Source organism: Anser cygnoides, chromosome 19 (assembly GCF_040182565.1).
Source record: "Anser cygnoides isolate HZ-2024a breed goose chromosome 19, Taihu_goose_T2T_genome, whole genome shotgun sequence".
NCBI classification, from domain to species: domain Eukaryota; kingdom Metazoa; phylum Chordata; class Aves; order Anseriformes; family Anatidae; genus Anser; species Anser cygnoides.
Window position 1 is genome coordinate 3,308,428 of NC_089891.1, and position 11,460 is coordinate 3,319,887.

General features: G+C 48.6%; 1 long non-coding RNA gene across 1 annotated transcript; it reads right to left on the reverse strand.

Annotated features, from left to right (window-relative positions):
- Positions 1-2,052: 2,052 nt before the first annotated feature.
- On the reverse strand, positions 2,053-9,154 carry LOC136786671 (uncharacterized). The gene is made up of 3 exons (XR_010825998.1): positions 8,100-9,154; positions 6,018-6,140; positions 2,053-3,596 (listed from the first exon to the last, which is right to left on the reverse strand). It is a non-coding gene; the product is annotated as an uncharacterized lncRNA (long non-coding RNA).
- Between the last annotated feature and the right edge of the window lie 2,306 nt (positions 9,155-11,460).

Consider the following 11,460-nt stretch of genomic DNA (forward strand, 5'->3'; position numbering starts at 1 on the left):
AAAGGGGGGGAAGAGACAAAAAAGGAGGGAGGTGCTGATGGGGGAGAGTGGTATCGTTATCTTCATATTGTTCTCTCTATCCAGCCCGTCAGTGATGTCTGCTGCAATATCCTATGATGAGGAGGGGGAATGCTCCCCTTTTTTCCCCCCCATCCATGGAAACAGAGCAGGGGACTTGTTAAAGCAATATTCCACAGCTGTGATTTACACTTCCCAGACTTCACTCCATCTAAAGGCACACTAGCCACCACTGCAGAGCCAGCTCCTGGGGTGAAATCAGTGGGATTATCCCCACCGGAGACCCAGCTCTGTTCGCTTCTACAACAGGAAATTGCTCACCTGGCTGTGCTGCTCCCTCCAAGCAGAGGTCACTGTCTGCTCCTCTGGCCTCTGCTCTTTGTTCCAATCTACTGCCCAAGGCAAAAAAAAAAAAAACCTTCACTGAAGCTTGAAACAGGTGGTCTCCTTTACAGGGACCTGGAGACCAAAGCACAGCTAAAGGTAGACTGGGACAGAGCCCAAAGAGGACGCATGCCAGTGGGGACCAGCGCTGCAGCCTCTCCGCAGCACAAGGCCAGCCCTCGACTGACCAAACCCTCACCTTCTGCCCCAGGCTGCTTCCCCTCTTCAGCTTTGTCTCATGGGGGTACGAAGCCCACCAAAAGAAACCTCTAACAACTGCAGTCGGTAGCTGGAGACTCCATCAGACGTGGCACTCCCCAGAGCAGTGTAATTAAGCTGAGCCTGTTAACGTGTGCTGGATCTCTGTGACAGCCAAGCGGGTTGACTCAGCTAGATCCCATCTGCAGGGCTCAGCAATGGATGGACTGGGACAGACCAAAATGATCAAATTTTAGCACATATTTATTAGAGTTGCTGTCTTTGAAGCATTCACACAAGATGACCCATCATGTCTGGATGGAGGCAGCAGTTGGCTTCCACATGCTGCACCCAGAGCAGATCAAAGCTGCACTTGGGAGCAGGTTCTGCTCACCGGGACAGCCTTGTCCACAGCCTCAGCACCCCTCCTGAACGAAAACTAACGCGGATGCTAACACTGATGTGGCAGGATTCAGCGTATTCCCCAGTCAAATCTAGGCTAATCCAGCAACACAGCCACCTCCCCAGCAGAGTCCACACTGCTCACTCCTCTAGGTCTTCGGGTATAGCACAGCACTCTGAAAGGTACATCCCAATTCCCAGTTTTTCTTCTCCCCGCTACCCCAGTTGGCTCATTATGTACAGCGTGACTGATGCTGACCTTTTGCTCAGGATGGATTTCTCCTCCCTATGGCTACCTCCACTCCTTTGACCTCAGAAACTGGAAACTTTCAGGCTAGGGCAGGCTTCAGTTGCACGCTTTCATTTCCCAGAGAAAAAGCCTTATGCCTTACCACACTAAAATACACTTTTCATATGGACTCCTGCTCCTCTGCATCAGACATGCCTTCAGCAGACTGACCGGTCTGAAAGCTAGAGGAACAAAAGGAAGTATTAGCAAACCTACCGGAGGATTTTAAGAAATATAGGGGGGATGTGGAGCGAGCACACGGTTTGCAGTTATGCAAAGCACCACCCATTTCACCTGGCCACATGCCACAAGCAGCACCTTGGTCTAATCCCACAGGGAAAAGACAAATCCCACTTCCTTCTGTTTAAAAGCCTACAGCTTTAAATTCAACTTTTTAACAAGGTAAGCCTGGACACAGCCGCTCCTGCCCACTAAAACTACACCAGCGGGCTGGACCTGGGCTGTAATACTGCTCCTCCTCCTCCCTGTTCATGTAGCAGCCACGGCAGCAAAGCTGCTGTGCCCTGCAGTGAGCTGTGAGCATCTTCAGAGCTCCTTGACAATTTTGCTCATCAACTAGAAAATCAGTTTTGCTGAAACGCAGCCTTACAGCTACATGGAATGCAAGGAATGAGATTAAAAGGGATTATGTGTTTCTCGCAAGCAATAAGGCTTGATAGCTCCGACAGGCATCGCCTTAACATGTCCTCCACTTTGTTTGAATCGTTATTACCCCCCAGCTTTTTGAATGCAAAGGTTTGTAGGGATGAGCCATATGCCACGCAATTTGGATTTCATTTCTGCTTATTGTTCACACAATTTGGAATGGTCTTTGGGGTGTTTGCAGGATGCTGACATTTTTCTGTATCTTCAGGCAAGACCGATGAGTAAACACCCAGGAGTGAGAAAGAAAGCCTTAGATTTGAGTGGAATAGATGCTGAATCCAAACCTCCCTCCAAATTCAGCAGTGAAAAAAATCAGAATTGGGTTATCTACTAACTAACTTACTAACACTAACTACTAACTAATCTTACTAACACAGTTCCAGGCAAAGACCATTCACAAGGTCCAGACTCCCTCAGAACTGGGACATGGGCATTTGGTTCACCTCCCTAGTCATTTCTGATTATGTGTTCCTCTGCATTGCAACAGAATCCACGTGGTTAATAAATATAACCAGTTGTACCAAATAAAGTGCATGTATTTTATGAGATGCCAGAGGAACAGGACTTTTACAGGGGGCTGTGACTCCTTCATGAGCAGACTTGAGCAAGCCACAGGCTGCCATTCCCCAACACACCACCAAGGCATCCACAGGACTCAGACTGCTCCACACCAGGGCATAGGCATGGGAAAAGTATGCAAATCCACATGCCTTGAGCAGACCAGATCCTAACACAGTCCCATGGCTGATATTCATCTCATTCTGGAAGCACAGCTGGAACAGATGCCTCTGCCCCACAGCATTATCCCACCTTACTGCCAGAAACATTTCCCACATCATACGCACCCTGGAGATACGCAGCCACAGCAGGCACCCTGGGATCCAAAAACAAATGTCATTTTCAAAGCACTTTTTGCAAAGCAGCACCGGAGACACCAGAAGATCACTGCAGAATACCTGCACACTCAGCCAGCACCCCACGTCCCACCTCCACACATCATCTCCACCACGGCAAGGCACCAGATCCTGCCAAAACGTCTTCCTCTTCCCTTCAGCAGAGGAAAGCTGGAAAGGCACAATCCTCAGGATGGATGGATTGACACAATCAGAAGGGATTTAATTCATCTTTAATCTGCAGCTAATAACCGCAGGTTCCTTCCAACTCTCAGTCCACTTCCAATTTTTCACTGGTAAATTGCTACAGTTTGCAGTTGAAGCTCTTCACAGTAGATTAGTTAACATTATGTTTTTATTAAAGCCGAAGTTAATATCCTTATTCTCTGAAGGAGGCCACTGGGGTTCTTAGAATTATTTTCCCCCCTTCTTTTTAATTTTTTTTTTTTGAACTAAGACCATTTTCTGCTAAGTTCGAAACACAGACCCTGCAGACCCCCAGCTGAAAGCTTAAGGGAGCCCCAAACAGTTAACTCTTAAACGATTATTTACATTGGAATATAAAAATTACTCTGCTGGATCAGAACAGAGGCTTGTCTACTCGGTATCCTGTCTCTGATGGTGGCCAGCTGCTCTGGAGTAGGACTGGTCATAAGTTTTCTGTCAAAATGTCACTGATACGTTTTTTTCCAGCACATAACATTCTTCACAAAAAAGCAGCCAGCTTCCTACAGAAAATGGTGATTCTGCAAAGAAAGAACAGAGCTCTCTAACCTGAATGATTTTGCACAAAATATTCCCCAAATATCGTCAACTCTGATCTGGAGAAAGCTTCAAGAATTGTCAAATAGAAAGTTATGGTGCAATTTTCTCCACAGCGTTTCTTCTAAACCCTACAAAACAAATGACTACAGTATACTGAAGAACAAGTTTTTGTGCGTTATTAGCCTTTTCTAAACTGACTCGAAGACAAAGACGTAATCACGGGACAACCACCACGGAGCTCCCAGCACGAGTTCTGCCCCAGGCCGAGCGCTGCCTGCCCGCGGCCATGCTCTGAGGGAGCGCTTCCCACCCCGCCACCCTCGGGGCCCAACGGGGGGCTGTTGGTGGGGTCCTGATGGGGACGGCTGAGCACAGGGCTCACCTCTCTGCCACCCGACAGACATTTGTGGGCTCTTCCAAAACCGCCAAGGGGGAGTTACTGAGCTCTCCCAGGCACCTCCGAGTGCCCACCCCTCTTCTCACGCTTCCTTCCCCCATCGCTGCACATGCCAGGACCGATGTTCCTGAATCCCACACTGCGTCCTGCTCTGTTCGGCCCCACACTTCGCAGCACTGGTCTACTACATCACGAAGTCCCACTGAAGCCAGCGAGCTGCTGTTCTGAAGCCTTCCTGTCCGGGCAGTATTTCTACCCCACGGCAAGAACTCCTCGGAGCTTCCTGCCCTTCCTTCCCTCAGTTAATGGGCAACTTCTGCGACACCAGATTTGAACTCAAACTGGTCAAATACCCGGTGTCCTTTACACCGATGTAAGTCGCAATCACCTGCTGGAGCATCGGCCACACCACTCTGAGCCGGCACAAGCACACCCAGCTCGCCCCTGCCTTACACCTGTGCTCCCAGAGTTGTTTCACCACCAGTAGGGCGCTGTGTGTGCAGACAGACAAATCACCCAACAATCAGTTTCACGGCTTTAGCCCCTGCCCATCGCTGCCAGGGGTCAGCACCATCTCTCCTGCCCCAGGACAGCACACGGGAGCGTATCAGTGAGCAGTCCGAGTGCAGCCAGGAGAGGCAGCAGCCGGCAGCACAGCCGGAGAAGAGAAATCCCTGGGAGCAAAGAGCGGAGCCGCCATCAGCATCTGGGGAGATTTAGGAGACAGCTCGAAGTCCCACGGGGCTCATATATTCAAGTTCATCTCTTCAATCAGGAGAGCTAGAAATTGCCTTTGAAAAAAAATTAATGCTGAGCTGTCAAATAAACATGCGATGAGCTTGAAGAAAAAGCCTCATTTCTCCGGGCTCACCACGAAGGGAAGAGCAGCAGCCGCAGCGCCTGGACCAGGACCTGCCGCCTGCAGACACAGGGCTCAGCCAGGGCGTGCTGCTGGTGGAGGTGGTGGAAAATCTCTCGAAGATGGATTTTGACAGAGGAAATAGCTTTTCAAATAGAAGCGTTCAACCCCTGAAGTTCATTTTCACAGAACTTTTTTCAGTTTAATCAAAACAACTGGGGGAATGAATCAGTTCTAGCAGTTACAAGTTCTGAAATGTTTTTTTTCCCCACCGGTCTAAAACTCAAACTACACGAGATGCTAACGTCAGGAAAGTGTTTGTTTACCAGTCAAAACTGCATAAGTTGCACAGAAAAGAATACAGGGAGAGGCTCAGGTCCCTTTCAACCTCCAGAACCACAGCGACTGGGGCTTGGCCGCCTTCAGCTTCTGGACACACTCTTACCACCAGCAGCAGCGAACACCCCGCCGCACAGCACGTGCTCCCACAGCCCCACTGCTGAGCTGGATCCACGAGGAACCCGTGAGCAACGCCAGCAATATGCAGGTTTTCTGCCTCCGAGTCCCCTCCTGATGTAAACCGCAGCACCAGCCAAAGCTCAGGACCTGCCTCTCTGCAGACGATCTGACACCCCTGTGCTCCCTGTTTTTAATTAACCTTGGAACAGCAAAGGGGGCTTTTTTTTTTTCTTTTTGCCAAACACAGCCATATTTTACAGGGATGGTGACAAGCTAATTAACTTAATTCTTATGACACCTCTCAGTGAGATGAGGCTAAGGTTGGCTAGCTCTGCAATGCAGTGTTGGGCTAATTAAAAAATAATTACTACTTCACCAAGGACAAGAACAAGAAGTTAATTAAAAGAATGAGGTGTAGCCTTAATGAAACTCATCAGATTGTATTCGTTCAAACGTCCCACAGCCAAATTCCCCCTATTAGAATACAAATCCATGTTACCTCCGTCTTCACAAGTGTTTGCAACTGGACTCCTCCTCTCCCCCTCCTCCCTTTTGCTTCTCCCCAACAGAAGTGATAGGAATTATTTCAGAAGCAAGAGAGTAAACTTGGGCTGAGATTTAACACACCCTTAGGGGCTAAGAATAAGATAGGGATCTCCACGTACTAGCCGGGATTATTTGCAGTACCTCAAAAGCCACGCTCCGCATGGCGGCTGTGCCAGTGTCTGTGTCATTTGGGAGCACGACGATCGCAGCAGGGGAGGGCCAGCCAGGCACAGCATGCCTCCTTCCCGACAGCATCCTCAAAGGCTGGGAGAATGATACAGACGAAAGATCGTCTTGAGGGGAAATTGAGTTTTTACCTGAATAAAAAACTGGTTCCTGGTCCAGATTCAGACCTTTTGCTACATCGCTGGACAAGCTGCTACAGCAGCCAAGCAAGTATCGGCTGGGGATGAAATCCTGCTTCTGAACAGTTTGGTGTTTCAGGTTCATTTAAGCCCTTCACAAGTTCAGGTCAAATGCCTCTAACAGTTCCATCAAGGGAAAAAAATGAAGCTAAACTCTGAATAATTCACTTCTAGATGAGGAACAGGTGCCAAGTGGAGCCATGCTAAATTTTCACAAGAACTTTTTTTAATATATTTTTTAAACCAGAGTGTTTAGCCAGGAGTTGAAGCATAGCTGGCAAGAATATTTATTTATTTTTTTGATAAGGATAAAAAGCACTACAGGCCACACCAAAACAAAGGGTTTCCTCCATGTTTCTGCACCATGACTGACGAGAAAATCAATTTTGCAAATCACAAACCACAGCCCCAACCACTTACATACCCTATATACCTCTATACCCCTCCTCTTAGACATACACCAGCTCATCTCCCTTCTGGCATGCAGGAGGAACAACATGCCTGTCTCCGCGATGCATCCAAGAGTCCTTGGCACAAAAGAAGTAGATGGAGACAAGCAGACCGGCCATGCTGCTTAATGGGGAGCTGAGAGGACCCCAAACCACACACCAGCAAACAAGACGTGAGACTGAGCAGACCAGCACGCGAGGCGCTGACGTGGAACAAGGCTGCTCACACGACAGCTCTTGCTGCAAACCAGGCGAGAAACTTCATCTGCCGGTGGGATCTGTTACTTGAGCACGCTGAATTGCTCCAGCTCCCAAAGGAAGAAACAACGGGGTGAAGGTGAGCAGCAGGGGGTGGATGGAGGGGTCCTCACACCCATGGCATCACCTTCCCACACACGAGACACGACGGCTGCAGCAGGCACAAGCTGCCACCACGCAGCCGCTGCTCCCTCCCAGCCTTCAGGGAGCTCGCCGGACGCTCAGCCCCCAGCAGGGAGCAGGCAGGGCTCTGCCTGGAGCCCCCCACTTACCTCCGCCACCTTCAAACATCTGCAAGGCCCTCATGGGAACCAGAGGGAGATCAGGTGGAGCTTCCTGCTGAAGCCACTGTACAGCAGCAGCTGAGCTCTCTCGCTGATTGACATCATTACAAACGGGAATCTGTTCAGACGCGACTGGTGCTGTAGGTAATGACAGAATAGTTCACTGGGAACGAGCCTATAAAGACCAAATCTGACTGCCTGACCACTTCAAAAAGGGAAAGCATATTACTAAGGGAATCATCCAAGTGCCTCTTCAACACTGACAGGCACGGGGCATCATATGCCTCTCTAGGATGCCTGTTCCAGCATTTGACCGCCTTCACAGCAAACATTTTTCATAGCGCCCAGCCTGAACCTCCCCGGCACAGCTCTGTGCTGTTTCTGCATGTCCTGTCCCCAGTTCCCAGAGAGCAGAGATGATTAATGCACCCCAAAATGCAGTCTTGCCCTCTTAGGCTACACTTCCTGAGGCACTGTCAGCTGCAAAACATGCCAGCCACAGCTTCCAGCTGGGCACAAGGCAACACATCAGCCCCACCTCACCTAGGAGGAATGCTTCCTATGGCTCACAGAGGTCCTCACTTGGTCTCAGCTGCACTGGTGGCAGGGCTGTACCCACAGGCAGATGGGTTACGGGACTGCCAGCAGATGCTACTCATGCCATGCCATGCAGACAGCAGCATCTGGCTTCCAGGGTGGTCCTGCAGACTTCGGGAAGACGCTGTACAAGATGGACACCGCAGTCAGGGGCTTCTGAGCCCGCTGACTTCAACAGGACCTGCACTGGAAATATTCCCTATAGCAAGCCTGTTCCTCATCTGCCCACAGCTTTCCTGAAGGGTGAAACCTCATATTCAGGCCACTTACCTCTCATACAGTCTGCCTCTTATCACTTCTGTACTCCTCAGCATGTTTTTCTCTCCCATCTAACCACCCTTGCTCCTGGGAAATGACTATAAAGCAGTTTGCAGCTCTACATACATGTGTCTGGATGGGCATCCATGCGCTGTGGCACAGGTGCACACAGCACGTGGACGTGCAACCAGACACGCAGGTACTCATGCAGTTATTACATCATAAAGGCATTACAGAGTCACCTGCTTTCAGCTGTATCAGTCTGCTTCAAAGGCGACCAGCTAAGCCCACCCTCTTCCTCTGGTCCCCCTCAGAGACGACTTTTTGGTAGGAGGCACCCGTCTCTAACACGCCATTCATTTGGGGCACTTGCTGATCATTTGTTTCTTCAAAAGTGCTTCCACTTCAATACCTCCAGAGACCAAGGAAGACGAAACAAGTTCCCAAGGTCATCCAGCCAGTGTCTTCCACACTGCAAGGCTGCTGAAGCCCATTTTAGGATGCTACCAAAGAGCTCAAACCCACAGGGGCCCTACATTTCTTGAAAGGTTTATCCACAGACCTTACCTCATTTCAGGCAGTTTCAATTCACCAGAGATTTACTGGCTTCAGCAGACTTACCAGTTACATTAGTACAAGCAGGAGCAAACCTACGTGCATCCCTCAGGCACAACTGGCTCACAGGAGGCTGAGCACCTGTGGTCTGAGCAGCACGGCCCAGTGTAAAGAATTGGGATGGGGGAAATCTCTTGCCCATTACAGGACTCACTTTCTAGCTCAAGACCCTCTGCAAGGTACCTCTCTATGCCTTAAAACCATGTCTGTGAAAGAGATCCTTCAGTGTTTGCTTCATTTTTGAGATCTCCACAGAAAAGCTGTCTTGAAGTATCACCACCAGCACAAACCAAACACCACAGGACACGCGGCTTTGCATTTGTAAAATCTTTGGTGGGAAGTTAAGAGCTGCTCGAGCCTACAAATTCAAAAGGTCAAAGATGGGGCCCATCTGAAGTCAGGGCTTCAGCTGAGGAATAGGAAACTCAAGCAGACACCTCGGTGAACTTCACGAAATTAATATCTTCTTACACTTCAAATGAGATGATGATGCAAGGAGAAGTCAGCCAAAATGCCTTGGAAAATCCCAATGGTGGTTACATGAGGGGAAAAGGTTGCACAACTTCACTCTGCTTCAACACTGGGTGGGAAAATCCCCAATTAAACTAGAAACACAGCACCTGTAATCATCAGGGGAGAGGAAAAAATAGCCAGGAATGCAAGTAGAGGAAATTGATTCTTGTTGCAATCAAGGGTCTTCCTTCACTTCTCTCCTCAGATATGAATCTTATTGCAGTTCAAGTTCACCACAGCTTGAAAACAAAAGCCTCACAGCAGACCTAGCTCACACCATCCCATTTCAATTAAGGCTGATAGCAAGGAAAGCCATTTCACAGAAGACAAAAAAAAAAAAAGAATTGGTTTGAAACCAAACACTGCATCCTAAGAAAGGAGCTCCAAAACAATTCAACATCAACAGCATCAGTTGCTATATATAAAGACTTTTACCCAATTTTGTTCCATGACAGTACTAAGAAGGAAAGCTGCTGTTGCTTTGGCTTGGGTGAGGTTTCAGCTGGGTTTCATGCTGTGGTAGGACTGGCTGTTTTCCTCCTGGAGGAAAGCACACCCCAAAGCTCCTCCTGATCTGGCAGACAGGTAAAGACAAAGCAGCAGGTTGTGCCTCTGCTTCCCTGGTGAGCTCTGCTGCCAGGGGAGCAGGTTCTGTGCACATCCACTGCCCGGTTGTTGCAGTTTGTCAGCCACAGACTGACCAACTGACCCCAGCTCCCCATTTCCTTTTTCTGACCAGCAGTATTTATTTCTGGAAAGGTTACAAGATCTGTGCTATGCTTTTTTAATCCCCATCAACCCGTGGTTGCTTCGTGCTCTGAAGGACAAGGGTCTGTGCCATTTGAAACTGCTGTAGCTGGTTATTATCCACTCAGTTGTGATTACCATCGATTCAGGCCTCAGCCAGCCCACAAGCTGTGCCATCACCTGGGTGCTAGGCAGGGTCAAACTAAGCAGAGCTTTAGGGGGTTAATCCCAAGGCAACGTCAAGGTAAAATACGTGGACATAAAGTGAGGAGGGAGTCAACTGAAGTTGTATTATAAATAAAAATAATAATCCTCAAACAAGCTGTTCCCAAAGAGACCAAGCTTCTGCATCCAATTTGTATCACATTCAGACAAGTGATGTTATGGAGCTGTGTCCATATATTACACAATTACAGGAATGTGGCTTTCATTACATGATTAAAGCGCTCCTTGTTGTGACACAGCCCATACCACCAGCAGATGTTCGGCCGGTGCGTACCGCGGTCCTTCGCGCCGTGGCTGCTGCATCGCTTCTGCAAGGAGAGGCCACGCGAGGTTAGTGAAGCACCCCCAGGATCCCGGGTGCTGCTGAGTGGGCTCCGCTTCCACGGGGAACAGGGCTCCTGCAAGACCCTGCCAGCTCCACAGCCCTCCCGAAACGTTCTCCTTGGCGGCAGGAGGAAAGCAAAGAAAGCAGATGGTCATGCAGGTATTCCCAGCAGGGTAGAAAACACGTTTCTATGTGATATGGATGAAAAGGAGCCCATATCACACAGGCCAGCGATTGTTTGTGTCTTCGGGAAATGCCCAGCACTCCACGGACACAGATCTCTTGCATGCTGAGAGATGCCAGGAGTAACTGTACTGAAAGCCGCAGAAATTTGTGGTTAACAGTTAGAGGAGAATAAAGATTGTGACTGAAGTGTCAGTAGCAGAAATACATCTGAGCTTTGGAGCCCTATGTCAAATGTTGACTTTCCCTTACAAAAAAAACAGGGATGGACCACGAACAGTCAAAACTGAAGTCCAAATTGCCCTCAAATGGTTTTCATGTCAGTATATTGTAAGTAGTGCCATTTCACTTCTTTCCCCAGAAGTTCTTATTTCTTAACTTTCATTATTTATTAAAAATATCACAAAAATTAAGAGGATCAAAGACCGATTTGGTAACGTGAAAGGTGAATAGTCGTTTCAATACTGTTTAGTTGGTTCAGATGCAGTTTTTTAAGTTTAAATGGACATTACAGATGAAACATCTGTAAACAGTATTTTTAAAAGGTATTTTTAAAAGATATTAAAAAAAAAAATACCATTTTTTTAAAAGGTATTTTTCAACAGCCTGGAAGTCCCTGCCCCCCACCTTCAGAACATTCGTTGGGCATTATAGATGAAGGCAAGGCTCAAAACCGAGCAGACGCAGAGGCTGGGGCTATACAACCTTGGACACAGCCTGCGCTTCCTGCAGTACCAAAACGATGCCACCAAACTCTTGGAAAGT